The following is a 17,019-nucleotide window of genomic DNA, read 5'->3' as shown; positions in this document are numbered from 1 at the left end:
CCATCCAATTCTAGCTACAAAACCATTTTTGAACACAGTGCCAGCTCCTTCCTGCATCCACCAGCCTTGTCAGGACAGCCACTCCAGACTGTCTTACTGCCTCCTCAGAAAAGTGGACATGAAGCGCAATACCTGTGGCTGGCTCCTTTTCCCAGGGAAGCAGTTCTACCACAAACTGCAAGAGGATTAACAGCAGCAGAACGAAGGACCTACAGGCCTAAGCGAGTCCCATCATTTTTTCCCATCTCCCAACAAACCTGATTAAAAACATACCTGCTTTCCAGCCTTTCTAGTGTGTATCCATGGCACTGAAGAGTTTGAAGAATTTGAAGACCCTCTAAAACAAGTGGCTGTAAAGGACCAGTCTTACAGATAAGTTGGATATTGAAATTGGTTTCCAAACTTCTTATGAAAATCTTGTCAAAAAGGAGAACAAAATTCCAAGTCTCACCTCATGAATCATCTTCACAAGATTCTGTTATACTGGATGAAACAGTTTCCTTTAAAACCAGAGACTTGCACAGTAACTGTTTTTGGATTGTTATAGTCTACATATATTACTGAATATATAAGTAGAAATACCTATTTTAACAAAATACCTTTCATACTATGATTCTCCTAAATGGGAAACCCTCATCATAAAATACAGAGGGCCAACATGCTCAGCTGGATGCTATGGAAACTTTAATTTGGTACAGGTGAGATTAATACTGTTCTTGATCTGTCCATTAAAGTATCCCACCTATATTTATATTTCATCACCTGAGATAAAGTGAAGGAAGAAGTACAGCAGGAAGAGATCTAGTTCCATTTTAATGGCAAAGCAGTGAATAAAACTCTGCCTTGTGATGGATATGTGTATATCACACTGACTGTGGGTGAGCTGAGGGAAAAAGGGGGTGCTGAGATACCTTCTCTGCCAAGACATCCCTTTTCTTCCCACAAATATGCCAGCAAACTCCATGCCAAACCTTGTTGTTCCAGAGATCTCAGCCTTTTCTTTCATTGCTTTACGGTTTAACAAATTGCAGCGATGAACACATTCATTTTCATGACATTAAATATGTAGTTCTGGATCACATGAGAATGAAACCGAACAGTTGATTTTGGGGGAGATGGGCTGTTGTTGAATTAGCAGAGAAATATTTAATTGCAAGAGTCCAGGGACAGTTTTTCAGTATTTATGAATACTGTAATACACAGCCTAGGAATGATTTCAGAACCCAAATCCCCAGTTTGCCTGTTGTATCCGATAGCTGCAGGACATATACAAGGGAGGATGTCCAGTTAACAGCATGGCCTGACACCCTTGAGATTCCTCACTGATAGGGAACCGCACAGCACTGTAGGTGAGACCTGAGCTGGCAGCACAGCGGCATGAAGATGCCTGCCCTGCTGAGAAGGAGCTATCCTGTGGTTAAGTCCACACGCAACATGCCATACTTGACTGAACCAAAGTCACTTTTTGTAGCAAACAAATTAAGAGCTCAGCAGTTCCTGTGTTCCTATAATGGAAAACCTTTAGTATGACCTTTGCTTATGTTCACCCCTGGTTAACACCCCCAAGAAGCTATACAGCCAGAATACAGCCCATAGCCCTGTGTCCCTAGCTGCTGGGAAAGAATTCCCCAAGCTTCTTGCATGCTCCCATGTTACAACAGGAGCTGTTTCTTACACCATCAGCTTGTTCAGGAGAATTGAGGACAGCCATTACCTCCATATTCTCTCAAGATGAGGCATTGACTTACACATTAGGACAAGGTGTTGGGATGGATGACTTAGTCCTCAAAAGCACAAGAAAATTCCAGAAGACTGAATTGTTCAAGTCTGGAGTTTTGCACCTGATTGGCAGTTGTACATTTTTTAGGCATGTGCATGGGGAGAAGCAAAATTAAGACCAGTCTAGGAGAAACATATGTAAAGTTTGCTTATGATTACCATTCCTAATATGTTCCAGAAATTCCTAATATGGACAGATTTAAATACTTAATTTTGCCCATCAACATTTTGGTTTTCTTTATATCTCTAGCATTCATACGAGCAGTGGAATTCCTAGTATAATCTCTTACTAGGTTATGCTGTATACTTCTACCCACTAGAAAATAACTTTGCTTACCTATATGCTGCTTTCAGTTTTTGACTAGGATTAATCCAGTCATGGCTCTACTCTCACTGTGTTTTTGCCTATATCAAGACTGATGGTAGCTTCAATAACCAGGCATATAGTAAAGTAGAAGTTACATAATTTCAGAGAACAGGTGAAATGGTATACATTGCAAGTATTGCTATCTCCTATCAAATGCTCGAGACTAGTTAAGAGATGTTCTTTCTATCCCTGTGTCCACACATGACAGTGTGCCTTCTACATTTACTGTCTTCCCAATAATGGTATCTATCCACGTGAAATACATTGCTTTATTCTGAAAGGTTGCTTCACAAGTTGGTAGCAAGAATAAAGTACCTTTAACTGGTCAGCACAAAGTATCAGTTAAATCAGGCTGAAAGAGGTTTAACATGCCTGATACAGAGTTCTGCTTCTGCTTCCTGGTTTTTGAAGGAACTTGGTATTAGCAAGAGAAGTGTGGTAGCACTGCCAGCATTTAGAGGTGATGGCAGGCCTTAGGAATGAACCAATTGAAATTAATGTTTGCTGTGGTTTGAAATAACTCATGGGACAGCTGAAACGTGCTGTTGAGCTTTGATATTTTAAATAGCAAGGAGAAAACAAGTATATTCTAATAGCTCAGAATAAAACACAAGCCCTCAAATAGGTTTCCTGCAGGGCAGAGCTGGCAAAAATCTTATGAAATTTCCCCAAAAGAAACTATAACTATCCAAGTGTAGTTCAAAAATCGGAAATGACAAAGCAACATGACTTAGCCCCTAGCCAACTCTGAGGACTGAGCAGCTATTCCTTCAATACAGGGTTATACCCATTCTAGAGACTGAGAACTATCAAATACAAAGGTTTGCTGTGTTCACTCATCCACTGATATTTGCCTTGCCTCTGTGTAATGTTCTTTTTTTAAAGCATTTAATCTGGGCAAGCTCATTCAGCAAGTATATACTCTGATGTCTCATCTGACTTTTTCTCCTTCTAGCTATTCTTTCAAAAGAAAACATGTTTTGCCACAATATTTTGAACAGGGATTTATTATTCCTGTCTGTATCACTAGATGACTTTCTAGTTTTACCCTTTGGTTATTTTGGGGGCTCATACTCATACTGAGCTTTTCTCAGATGCTACAGAACTTGAAGATTTCCAATTTGTTCCTCAAAAGATAGTTTGAAAACAAAGCACTGGGACCCTTCTCTGCCTCAGACACCCCTTTCTAGCTTTATGCCAGAGCAAGCACTGCCAGCACTTCAAGGAGAGAACAGCAGCAGTGGTACAGGAGGCACCTGGATGTGGATCAGGCTGTTCCTTGGGCTGTTACACCTTTTCTGGAGGCTGTTTTTAAATACTGTCAGTTGCTTACTATCAGAACTAGAATCCACTCATTTTCAGTGCGCAGACCAACTTTTAAAGTCATCTCCCACCAAAAGCAAAGTACTTTTAAAAAATAAATAGAGGTTTGGAAAGAACATCCACTATACTTTGACTTCCAAAAAGTCAGCAACAATTCTTACACATTCTAAGGTATTTTCTAAAGTGTATTTATAAGTCAGTGGAACATCTATGTCATACTTCCCTTTACATCTCTGATATCATGTTTTTTCTCCCAATTCATACAGAGCCAAGATCCTGTCAAGTCTGTTGACTACCCTGGTCTAAAAAGCTGTGAATCATTCCAGACGAACAAAGTCCTATATCCTCCTTCATATAGGAAATTCTTCAGGCTCACTGAACTTTCATGGGCTTCACTTGCTGTACAGTAGATGGCATATCTATCTTAGAACATCATAATTTAATCATCATGAAGATAACTTCTCACAAATAAGATATAGGCTTAAACATTCTTCAGATCAAAAAAGATAAGGAAAAGGCCAATTAAGTTTCCAAAGTGATGAACTACCCATGCTGCAATTATATATCCAGCCATAGCTCTGGTCTTGACTAAGCACTTTATTTCATATCATTTCTTATAAACACCAATGTTTCATCTCCTATTAGAAGGAAGAAAGCTATATTAATTCCTTCAGTTAAAGATCTACCAGGATGGCAGCACCCACGATGAACATTACCCACCTATCAAGTTTCAAGTCTCCTGGGAAGTGTCTGACCCCAAGCAGAGGTACATGATATTGTCTCTTGGTATGTCAGGAGATGCTTATTTCAATAATTAAAGGAGCCGAAATCCTTCTCAGGCATAGTTTTCTAGCTACTAGCTTAGGCCAGCCTCACATTACCCTATAACAAAAATATAAACATGAAATCTCATGTCTTCCAGCAGGGCATCAATGTCAAAAGCTTAACCCTACACTTAATTTGTGCTTCTGCTACTGCATATCCAGGTTTCTGGCACGAGGGTACCTTGAGAGAGGAAACATTTAGGGAAACAAACTCACCTAATAAATCAAAGCTCAAGTTTCTAAACAGAAGCTCCTGACAAATGATTTGTCAAATTAAAAGCTCCAAACACTAGGTGTTGTGCTATCTCACTACTCCCCTTATCTTTCTGCTTCACTAAGCATTTTCTTTGTCTGGTTATACATACCACATTTAACCAGTATTTCCTTTGTCAGACCCCTGTGGCAATAGATGTTATGCATTTACTATCAGACCAAGTATAAAATATTGATATCCTAAAGATTTAGTGAAGTAGGACATGTTTTCTGCTTCCTTTTATTATAGGGATCGATGAAGGGTGTTTTGTTTTTTCAATACCAGTATCCCCAGGGCATAAAGCAGTACAGATCCTTTGGCTTTCCACTGCTGACAATGTGGGAATAAAAATGTTGTTTTTGCAGAGTTACATTGTTTAAAGGTAAGGAATGGGGTATTGAGATATGCTTGCAGTGATAAGAAAACTTAGCAGGCAACCTTGTAAAATGCAGACAAGGAGACTCCTTAGGACAATTAGGTGAAAATCACGGTGTTAAGTCAAGTCAGATAAGTGAAGAAACATTACCACTTCAAACAGTAAAAAAGTCAAAAGAAATTTGAAATTTAACAGGCCCGCAACTGAAGGCCATGCATTGTCTGTGAAGCATCAGATAGATTGTGAACCTGGATTACCCATTCAGTGGGGAAACAGGGGAGGGTCCTGTCATCAAAAAGTATATAAACTGTGTTTTGGAACCAGTAGGTGCGCTCCTGCTTGTGGGACGCCCACCATTGCAATCGTGAATAAATTACTACTTCACTGAGATCCTCGCCTGAGCCTAAGTTATTGGCTACGGAGTGTTTCTCACAACACTGCAGCACAGTGAGAGCAGCAGAGAGAAAACAGAGTGCAAACATGGCCCAGTTTTGGCCTGTGCACAGCTGCAGTATTTAAGTGTTCCATACTGTGCTACAAGTGAGATCACTAAAACATGGTGTGCTTTGTGGCTGTTACTTTCGGAAGAGTGACAACTGCCAATAGTAAAGCCTCCAACCATTGCTCCTCACATCACTTGAGCCCACCTGTCATGTCCTTTGTGTTACCAGTGTGGTTGAGCTTGATACAAACTGTGAAGCTTCCTGTGAAGCTTCCCCTAGTGATCATGAACATCCATCCCCATTCCCCTCAGACCACATTACCCTGACTGTAGCTGCACAGACAAATTCAGACATCTCATTACAATCCATCAGTGAATGCAAGAATGATAACCTACGATTTCCTACATGTGAAGTGGCCATGATCTTTGTATCAGAGGGCTCTTAGATGGGGATTACTTTGCCATTGTCCTTCCTGTTTGACTATTAGAATTTTTCACTGCTTCAGAGCTGCCTCATCTTCTCACAAAAGAGCTGCCAAGCTGTCAGAAGTTACCATGCTACAAGAAAATGAAATCATTGCCCGTTTACCTGAGTACCAGCTGTACACTATGGCAGTTCAGCAGCTGTGCCTGCAGAAGGGGCAGGGATTTTTATTTTTTTTTTTGAAAGAATGAAAGAACAGCTGGGGACAAAAACTGCTAGAGCTAGCCCAAGGTAAGCCACCCTCGGTTATTAACTGAAGTCTTGAAAGGGTAAATCTTCTGTTATTAATAGACCAAGAGTCAGGAGAAATGAGATTAGACAGAAATTCCCTTTTGTCCCCTTGAAGTAAAGTCTGTGAGTATAATGATGCAAATATGAAGTATTATTATTCAAATACATGAGACCCATGTAAATTGGCTACCACAGGCATCCTCAAAGTTACACAGGAATTAAATGCTATTTATAAAGACTTGAGTTGAAGTGATTATGTCTCACATCTTAAAGCTGACAAAATGGAGAAAATGCAAGAGTTGGTGATAGCTGGTAATTATTCCACATGAGATGGAGATCCAAACTCCAGATGGTTCTCTAGATTCATGTGAAACTAAAAGCTTTTTTTTTTTTTTTTTATTCAAGGAAAAGCTCCTGGTGACAATGCTTACTGAAGTCATTCCCCACTCCACACATCTCATTTGTACCCCTTGGCACAACAGAGCACCTGCCCCAGTTTGACCAGCTATCTTGTGAACAAGGTCAAGGAAGTGATCCAGAAATAGACAGATGTCAAAACATCATTGCTGATATTGACTTCGTCAAGTGTAGTCACTGAACACACTCCAGGTTTGAGGAAATCAGGCTCCTAACTATGATAGTCAGGCCTATCAACACAACAGACAACTCAGCATTCCAACATATTACAGAAAGAATAGCCCTCAAATATCCTATTTCACTTGAAATAGGATCTGAAGCAAAAATCTAGCCTGATCTAGTGGGAAACATCCTCTGATTTCAAAGCCAACCATTCATCCTTACTTTTATGGGAATCTTGTGGTACATCAGAAGCAGACCTGCAGAAATTGCCTTCTCCCTTTTGACAGAAACCCAAAAGCATCCAGACACTGGAGTAGAAGAAACACAAGCTCTGGAAGTTTTGATTTCAACATTTTGAAACCATTCAACAATTTCTGAATCATAATTTTCCCTTCAAGTACATCAATATAATTTTGTTCATGTTTTCTTTCCCAAAAGAAAACTTGAAAAATTGGCACAATCAGTTGTGCCACAACAAGAAGATAGCCTGTCAGAAGACTTCTTAAAAATACTAATCAGAAAATTTCAGGAAAAATGAGTACTACCACACAAGCTGGCCCATGGAAGTTTGTCACCTCCAATAAAGCTTCCTTGGACAACATATTTTAAAGAACTTCATCTAGTTTTCAGCTACAGTACCTTGGATGAAATGTTTCCAAATTACAGATTTCATGTAAAATTAGTATTGATTCTGACATTTGCCCAGTTTGAATAAGTATTTTAAAGCTGAACAGTATTTTGAAAGCTTATGCCATGTTGTGCACTACTGGCTGGAACAAATGGACCAGACGTTAAGATCGCTTTCCATCTAGCTGTGAGTCAAACTGCATTTCTGCTTTTAAGATTTCAGCTTAATTCATACTCTACAGTAGCAGGTGCTTTAATAAAATGAAGTCTGCCACTGAAATACAGGCTTACTTAAGCAGCAAAAAGTTAAAGTATTCTGACAAACAAAACTTTAAAGCAAAATGTAGAAGGTGCTAGTTACTGGTGATAAGTGTGGTCCTTCTTCACAGCTTCTAAGCCACCAGGGTGCCCATAGCTCTGTCCCTGGCTACAGGAATCTGCTTCAGAGCACCCAGATTAGACCCAGAGATCCTTCTGTGTACCCTGAGCCAACCAGTATGTTGTATGTTTATAAGAATAGAAGTGCCCCTCTACTTAACCAGCATTTAGAGCAGTTGATCCATCTCCAGAACGCAGCATTTAGAGCAATTGATCCATCTCCAGAACGCAGCAACAGCCACCTACCTTTTGGCACATAGCCTGGGATATGACCACTGAGCTGAGGCGAATGGGATGAGGTTTAATAACACCAAGTGCTGGGTCCTGCACTTTGACCACATAAACCCCATGCAATGCTACAGACTTGGGGCAGAGTGGCTAGAAGACTGTGAAGAGGAAAGGGACCTGGGAGTGTTGATCAATGCTTGGCTGAACATGAGCTGGCTGTGTGCTCAGGTGGCCAAGATGGCCAATGGCATCCTGGCCTGTATTAGAAATAGTGTAGCCAGGAGGAGCAGGGAGGTGATCATCCCCCAGTACTCAGCTTTGGTGAGGCCACACCTCAAGTACTGTGTTCAGTTTTGGGCTCCTCACTACAAGAAGGACATCGAGGTGCTCAAGCGAGTCCAGAGAAGGGCAACAAAACTGGTGAGGGGTCTGGAACACAAGCCTTATGAAGAGCAGCTGAAGGAGCTGGGACTGGTTAGTCTGGAGAAGAGGAGACTCAGGGGAGACCTCATGGCACTCTACAACTTCCTGAAGGGAGGTTGTGATGAGGAGGGGGTTGGCCTCTTCTCTCACATAACTAATGATAGGACTCAAGGAAATGGCCACAAGTTGCACCTGGGGAGATTTAGATTAGATATCAGGAAAAACCAAGTACTTATCCTCAGAGGATACAATCATTTTTTATTTACTATTTTAGTTACATACTCAGGGTGCTTCTCACTTCCTTTAACTTTTTAAGACTTTGGTGCTATGAGTCCCTATTCACCGTGAACAATCCTGTGATAAGAACCTCAATTTCCAGGAGCCCAAAGCCACATAACAAGTACAGCTGAGACGATACTGTATAGGCAGTTACCAACTCATCACTTTGAAAGAGTACTCTTGAAAACCATACATAAGATGTTTAGTAAAACTGAAGCTAAATTGCAAACCATAACAGTAAATTACTATGTGGAGGGCAAAAAAATGAAATTTAAAGGCAACAGAACCAAATGATAGTTTGCCAGGCATTCCCCCTATATTTTTATTGAAGCTGAATCACATGCAGTTGAAAATAACCTTAGAATGCTTGATCCACCATTGACATGTGCACAGCTGCAGCAAATAAAGGACCCTGAATAGGAGTAGGAGAGTAGGAGTAGGAGAACTGAGCAGGAGCTGGAAAAGCCATTGTTCTTAAGATTTCCAACCAAATGTTTATTTATATTATGTTAGACAGTGACCAGACTTCTGCAACGGACATTTTGACTGTAAATGTTCTGCTTGTGCAAATGAAATATGGATTGTTTCAACCGTGAAATCTACTCTCACTGTTTCTCCAGATGAAAAAACATCTCACTATGTTGCTTAGTGTCTAATGATAAATGTAGAGCTGAAGATGTTACCAAGAAGCCATGTTTTCCTGGCTTGCCTGATAGCCAAAGTAACTCATTTTTTCCATTGTTCTTCTGAGTTCAAATAGAAAAAGTGAGGGGATATAGACTTTGTTTCTCCCAATCTACTTTTTATAACCCTGGAAAAGAGACAGATCCTACCAGCTTACAACCTGAAGATTGATGGCACAACTCAACAGCAACAGCCCTTTGCATCTCCACAGAAGATTCCAACCACCCAGAATTTCTTCCTCCCCTTCCCCATTAAATTAATAAGACAGGATTTTTTTATCACACAGAACTTGGAGGATTGGATGAGTCATTTGCTGATGAGCTCTTACAAGCACTCAGCAGATATTAACTTGTCTTCACAAAACCCTGTAGAAGTAATTTTATCCACAGGTTTTATCTGAGAAACAGATAATTAGAATATATAGAAGCACTGATATTGGAGGTCCAACCTCAGATTGACAGTACTTTTCTAGTACCAGCCATCCGGCAAAAAAAAAATAGAGCTTGCATTGCCTCCCACAAGGAGTAGCTGGTTCTACTTGACTTCAAATCTTGTTCAAATTTCCCCTTGCACCTTCTCTCCCTTTCCCTACAAGGGCACTTGATCTTCTCCTCCCATGTGTTCTTGAGACTTCTCTCTTTTGCAGTCCCAGTTTTGCCCTTCCATACTTTATTAAGCAAACCCCAGTCTCCCCAGTTGCCTTTCTTCAATGGGTCATGATTTCTCTTGCTTGCACAGCAGACCCCCACTGCAGCATTCATATTAATAAAACCCTGCTCCCTCTTTTTGATCTTGTATCTGCCTCTTCCCATCGAGGACTCAGTTCTTGGTGGCTCACCACCACATTCCCTAGCACAACTCACACCTGTCCCAGCTATGCGCCTCCAGAGTAAGCTCACAGCTTTCTCCCCTGCACTGGAAATGAAGGCTCAGTGTGAGAAACACTCTGTAGCCAATAACTTAGGCTCAGGCGAGTAGTAATTTATTCGTGATTGCAATGGCGGGCGCCCCACAAGCAGGAGAGCGCACCTACTAGTTCCAAAAACACAATTTATATACTTTTTGATGACAGGACCCTCCCCTGTTTCCCCACTGGAGTGGGTAATCCAGGTTCACAATCCATCTGATGCTTCACAGACAATGCCTAGCCTTCAGTTGCTGGCCTGTTTTTGAGATGGTAATGTTTTCTCCCCTTATCTGGCTTGACTTAACATAGTGATTTTCACCTGATTGCTCTAAGGAGTCTGGTTGTCTGCATTTTAGGAGGTCACCTGCTGAGCTTTCTTATCACTGTAAGCATATCTCAATACCACATTCCTTCCTTCTATACAATGTAACACTGCAAAAACAACATTTCTATTCCCACATCAGGAATGAAGAAAGTTGCTCTGGTTCACTGAACACACCATGCACTAGGCCAGCTATGAGCCCTCACCCACATTGACAGCCTGCACAGCTTCCTAGGGCTCATAGCATTAGAAAGGCCTGCCTCCCATCCTGCCACCTCCCTTATTTTTTAAGATGTTTATTTAAGTCTAGTCTACTCCTTATATCCTATTCTTTTGCACATCAGAAATAGGTATTACAAATCAACAAACATCACCATCTGCATCTGTCTTCAGATGATATTAAGTCCCACCAATTCACATCAGCCACTTCAAGTCAAACAGCATTAAAACCACAGACCATCTGTAGGGCCCTGCATTGCTAACATGTAGCTCAAGATTAGGAGTCCACTACTTAGACATACCTCTGCAGGAAAGTGAGCCACTTCCCAGAGGTAGGGGAGCCAGGAGCCATGCGCAACCCCAGCATAGGCCAGGCCCTCTCCAAGGAGCATGGTCCCACAAGGGCTGAACACAGCAGGCAATGCTCATAACAGGGCCCACCAGCAACCCCCATCATCATTAGGGGATACACCAGGTCCAGGTAGCACAGCCAGGAAGAAAGGAGATGGCTCCAGAAACAGAATTAGTGACAGGACCACAGGGTGCATCTGAGGGGTCCATTCAGGAGAAAAGCAACTCCCAGCATAGGTCTAGCCAAGAGAACAGAGCCAGAGACACAAACACAAGCCCTACAACAAAGCTTAAGATGAGTAGAGGGCCGGGGCTGAGTTTAAATAGGGCTTCTGGGCTCAAGGGCTTGGGTGGGGCTGAAGGCCCCAGGTGAAGCTGGTCAGGGCAATTAAAGCTATTGAGGCCTGTTAGTGCCCTTAAGGCTATTATTGCCATCGGGCCCTGACAGCAAAATGCACTGAAAAGAAATATCTTAGCTCCACTAGTAAGAATTTAGGGCTGACCTTCATGCACCCTGACCATACCTCAAGAACTCATAATAGGTGTGAGGGTTTCTGCTTTTGCGATTGGCTTCTTCATGGTTTGGAGTCACCTTTCTAGACATCTACCACTGCTCCTTCCCCAAGTCTTGACACTTGCAGGGGCCAGAACCTTTCAATTTTTAGAAGGAGAGCTCCTAAAATTGACAAACTCCCATACCAAGCATGCATGAAGCATGTTTGTTTAAGGATTTATTATTCAGCCAACTGGGACAGTGCTTGCGCAGAGAAAAAAAGTCCTGTCTGCGTCATTACTAGTAACTATCTGTCATAGAAAAGCTTGACATACTTAATCCAAAACCTAGAAGGACTAAGAAGAAACTTCTTAATGCCTTGATGGAAACATTTCCTTAGAAAGAGATCAACAGGTTTGGTAGAAATATTCTGCACCCCTTCCTCTTTCCTCCTCATTCTCTCCACCCCCTTCACCCTCCAATTAGTCAAAATTTTCCAAGTTGTTAAACATATGAAAACAAAATGTTAATGCAAAGAGTCACCTTAATAGTTGACTGTTAGTCCCACCTATATCAAAACACGTTACACGTGTTCTGATATCAGAATCTGCTCACATGCACAGTGGTTTCTTCAGTTTTAGTTTATAAATATACAAAATACTACACTTTATCTATTTTCTTTTTAAACACACCACAGATAAGCAATTTCAGAGTTTAAAGGGGAAGAGAAACTGAGCTACTACATTATTTTTTATTGACTTTTCATTTTATACCCTTCTGGTAGCATGGACAGCTATATTCTCATTGGAATTAGATGTGCACTGTGCTAATGAAAAGAGCACTCTGGTTCTGCTGCAACCAATTTCACTCCCACAATCTTACATGGAAGAGTGAAATATGGGAGGAACTTTGAGGGTTTTATGCCACTAATAAACAGTATTTCCCCAGAATACCATGGTTTTGTCTATATTACTGGGTTACTATTGATCAGTCACCATGTAATTGTCTCTCTTGATGCTAACAGCACACTTATGACCACATCTGAAAACCTTAGGCATTTTAAATGTGAACATAAATGTTTATCTTGTTTAATCTGTACCTTATGTTGGCATATAGTCAGAAGTAGCTACTCTTTCTGGCATGTTGTCTGCTGCTGCACGAATAGCTGAATTCTTCTTAATTTATCTGGTATGATTTTTTTTTACTTCACGTTTATCTGTGAGGCTATTCTTTAGGAGGTTTCGAATCCCTTAAAATATTACTGTTTGGTACACATAATGGCAGATGTTTCTGCCGTTTGATTTTAAAGGCTGAATCAAGGCATTCAGCCAAGAGATGAAAAATCTGTGTTTGTTCTTGAAAACAGCAAAGAAAAGTATTGAAAGAGTAACCTAGAGAGAATGGTGTTTCCATGCACCATAAAACCTGACATCTCATTTTTTGAAGATATGAGCACCAGAATTTGGAGACAGTGCCCTAATCCTTTATGTTTCCACAGAAGCTGATAAATTAAATGAAAGGAAACACTTCATTTCACAGCTGAAGTCGAACAGGAGACACCATGCCTACCATGCATTGTTACTTGCCTGCTAATGAATTATAGAGCAGTATTTGTGGCACCACGTCTATTACTAAGACTTAACTGTGAGCAAAGCTTCTGCTTTAGATTGTTTCTGTTTTGACTTTTGTAATTTGGAAAGCAGCTCAACCAAAGATGTTTCAGCTGACCCAAATAATTTTCCCAGTATGTGTGAGTGTCCTTAAAAATAATATTAACGTCAATAAAAGAAATTAAGCTGGTAAGACAATGTGACTTGAGTACAGACCTGCCTGGCTGATAGACTGTAAGTCACTAAAAAAAGGTAAAGCATCAACACTCCAGATTACACCTACATTGATTTCTTTTTCTCTTAAATGTATTTAAAAATAATCAGGAGATTGATACTTCATGTCTGTTGTTCTGTCACTTCATTCCCTCAATGTGCAGTACACCATCATCATCTAGAGTATGGCATTAATTTTAATGTACTATGAGAGCTTCTGCTACAGATTAATGATTTCAAGGCAGCCTCTGAGCTAGTGGCTGCACTGATTTGTGGGAGAAATTTCTCCTCCAGGTGTTAGGAAACATCAAAGGTCTGAGCACCAAGATTTGCTGTGTCTCCTTTTTCCAGTGAGTCTGTTTTCAGTCTATATACCTAGAGAAGCTAAGAAAGATGGAAGAAACAGAAAAAAAGTAACTACCATATTCCCCCAAACAGTAGCATAACATATCAGCTGCCCCAAACCTTACTAGCGAAAGCTGAAGCTCTGACAAATGTAAACACCAGGGGTGAAGGGCTAAGCTGGTGGCACAGCTGTCTCCAACCTGCAGCCCACTCACAGGAGTCCACTGCCTGCCTCCTGCAGACTACCAGAAAACCTGTTGAGGCAAAACAGACACCATGCAAAACCATCGACAGCTGCATTAGCAAAGTACCTCGAGGTTCTCTGGATGGACACTGTGGTAGCATTAAATGCTGCTGACAGCCTCCTTCCCAGAGGCAGATGGAAGATATTTTCAGCATATGAGACAGTTTTATTGTGCCTTTCTCTTAAATAATTTTGAAATGCTTTAGTCATTTTTGTAAGTTATTCATGCCTTGGGAGCATAATCCTGTTAAAAAACGAAGGGTAGCTCTGGCACATGGTCTACAGATATTTTAAAAGAAAACTGAAGAACTGAGATGGCTCAGGAAAAAAAAAGATGAACAGAACATCCTGAGCTACAGGACAGCTCTTATTTCCTAACATTCCTTGAAAAAAAAACTTAGTATCATAAAACATGAATCCATTCCTCCATAAGAGCCATATCTGTGACCATTTATTACCAGAAGAGATTTTAGAGTCACCTGCTACATTTCCCAGAGTCCTGGGGAACCTGACTGACAGACCCTTAAGAAAATCAAATGGAGAAAAAAAAGCGCACACATCCTTCTCAGCAGGGCTGGGGGTACCTGGCAGATCCCATGCATGCAGTCACATACCCATGAATCAGGCCCCGCAGGCTGACTGCAAAACAAATAATAAATAATGACTTACCACTTCTGACCTCTACTGCCAATTTCTTTTTCTGACAAGTGTACTGAGTGAGGAAAAGCAAAATCTCTATGGGTTAACTTTTTTGGTTTCTGCCTCCTGTACAAATAGTAAGATTAAAAAAAGACTGACTGTCCCTCCTTTCAACGCCCCCCCCCCAAACGTGCAAAACAAAATACAACAGTTCTTTTTGAGAGGGAGAAACACTTTTGATTTTATTCAGGAGAGCCAGAAAATACCCTACAAGGCCTAAATTACAGTTAATGACCCACATGCTTCTCTAGCATTAGGCTAAAATCCAATATTTCTATTTTTATGAGTTTACAGAATTGATCTAGATGGAATCAGAGTAGCTCGAAATGATCAGGAATGTAAATAGCTGATGTTCTGGGAAATTACATAAACATTTGTGGACATTTTTTGAGAAATACTAATTAAACTGCCATACCTCTTGCTGGGAAGGGGATATATTTTTCCTAGTTTTCTCATACCATACTTCTGAAGTTTACAACTGTCCATTTTTCTCCTTTGTTAGGAAATCTGTTACCCGACAATAAACAACTGTAAATTGGTGGTTTGGCTGCACTGAAGTGCATCCTAGATTTGTTACTGAGTATACTGGACATTGCAGAAGGAATTTTGATAAATTATTTTTAGCAGATGCACAGGAAGAGAAACCTGCTGAACTTATTTCTAACTTTCCTTACTCTTAGTCTGATCTACTGAAGTGGAACTAGCTAGCAGTAGTAATACCCAGCTTTTATATAGTGTTTTTGTCCTTCAAATACAAAGCGTTTTTACATACATATATATATGAGATGAAACTATTTGACCAGGGTCACAGTACATATCACTGGCAGGCTAAGGAGAAAGATTTCCAAGTCCCAGAGCATCATGCACTTCAGAGCAGAGATGGAAATCATCAATTCTAAAGGAAATATCAACTACTCAGTGCTGAATTAAGTTAAAGGGGAACTTCCATCCCTTTCTCACATAGATCTGTTAAATCTCCTGGTCTTTGCAACAATACATATTTCGATTTACTTTGAACTTTGTCCATTCTATTAATATATGTGTAGTCACAAAGACAAGAGCAATGAGGAAAAGTGCATACCTGGTGTGGGAATAGAAATGTTGTTTTTGCAGTGTTACAGTGATAAGAAAGCTCAGCAGGTGACCTCGTAAAATGCAGACAACCAGACTCCTTAGAGCAATCAGGTGAAAATCACGGTGTTAAGTCAAGTCAGATAAGTGAAGAAACATTACCACTTCAAACAGTAAAAAAGTCAAAAGAAATTTGAAATTTAACAGGCCAGCAACTGAAGGCCAGGCATTGTCTGTGAAGCATCAGATAGATTGTGAACCTGGATTACCCATTCAGTGGGGAAACAGGGGAGGGTCCTGTCATCAAAAAGTATATAAACTGTGTTTTGGAACCAGTAGGTGCGCTCCTGCTTGTGGGATGCCCGCCATTGCAATCGCGAATAAATTACTACTTCACTGAGATCCTCGCCTGAGCCTAAGTTATTGGCTACAGAGTGTTTCTCACACTAGCTCATCTCTTTAGCTTGAGTACTACTCAGGGCAGAGACAGTCTCTTTCCTGTACAACACCCAGCCCAACAGGACCTTGGACTACTTTGGGATACTAGGCTTCACAAAAGAAAATGACAAGTTCGGTCATGTGTTTTTTGACATCTGGCCTTTGTTTGTTCTGTAAACACCCTTCCTGAACCCAGCTTTTAAAATGCATTCAGAAGAACTGTCAAAGTTAACCTCATATGTTCTGCCTGTTAACTCAAGTCATGGTCATTAGCATTCAGCTAAGAGCTTTTAAACACTACACTAGGCAAAGACAGTATTGCAACTGACAGTGGGAGGCTAGCCAGGCAATTGGAAACTGTAACTGGTGTTAATTCCCAACAGAAAGACTTTCATGTTTCATTTTTTTCATCGATAGAATTTGAATGATTTATTATGTCAGAGTCCTGCAATGCTATTCACAATAACAATCCATTGCAATTTTGTCTTATAAAGGACTGCTTTTTCTCAAGTTTGCTTATTCTTGCAAAAATGTTGCTGGAGCCAATAAATGACAAGTTGCTATAAGTAAATACAACTGCTCTTATGGGTGCCCAATGCAGGTGCACCAATGTATATTGAATTTCACACCTCTGACATGACTAATCTTTGTGAGTGCTTTACAATGCCTGATGTATTTACAGAAGAGGCACTTGTAGACAATTAACTTAAGCTGTGCAATATTTCCAGATAATGTGACTGCTTTAAAAGGTTCCAGAATAATGTTGAGTATCTGAAGCATGGACAGGCAGTACTTGTAGTACTTCATTCCATCAGCAATTGCTTTTTCTG

General features: G+C 40.6%; 1 protein-coding gene and 1 long non-coding RNA gene across 10 annotated transcripts in view; one reads left to right on the top strand and one right to left on the bottom strand.

The window, feature by feature from the left end:
• LOC308198611 overlaps positions 1 to 17,019 on the bottom strand; it is a 219,763-nt gene that overhangs the window by 102,351 nt on the left and 100,393 nt on the right. The gene's annotated exons all lie outside the window — the stretch shown is intronic.
• LOC308198492 (polycystin family receptor for egg jelly-like) overlaps positions 1 to 17,019 on the top strand; it is a 106,506-nt gene that overhangs the window by 44,394 nt on the left and 45,093 nt on the right. For 2 of the 3 annotated variants that reach the window (XM_080600971.1, XM_080600969.1), the window contains exon 1: positions 1 to 17,019. This exon is cut by the window's left edge and continues 44,394 nt beyond it. The gene's annotated coding sequence lies outside the window, so the exon portion shown is untranslated. The other variant, XM_080600970.1, reaches the window with a different exon arrangement.

Source organism: Anser brachyrhynchus (genome assembly GCF_964034855.1).
Source record: "Anser brachyrhynchus genome assembly, chromosome: 1".
Classification (NCBI taxonomy): domain Eukaryota; kingdom Metazoa; phylum Chordata; class Aves; order Anseriformes; family Anatidae; genus Anser; species Anser brachyrhynchus.
Note: the sequence above shows the minus strand (reverse complement) of the source record. Positions and strands in the feature narration are given on the sequence as shown.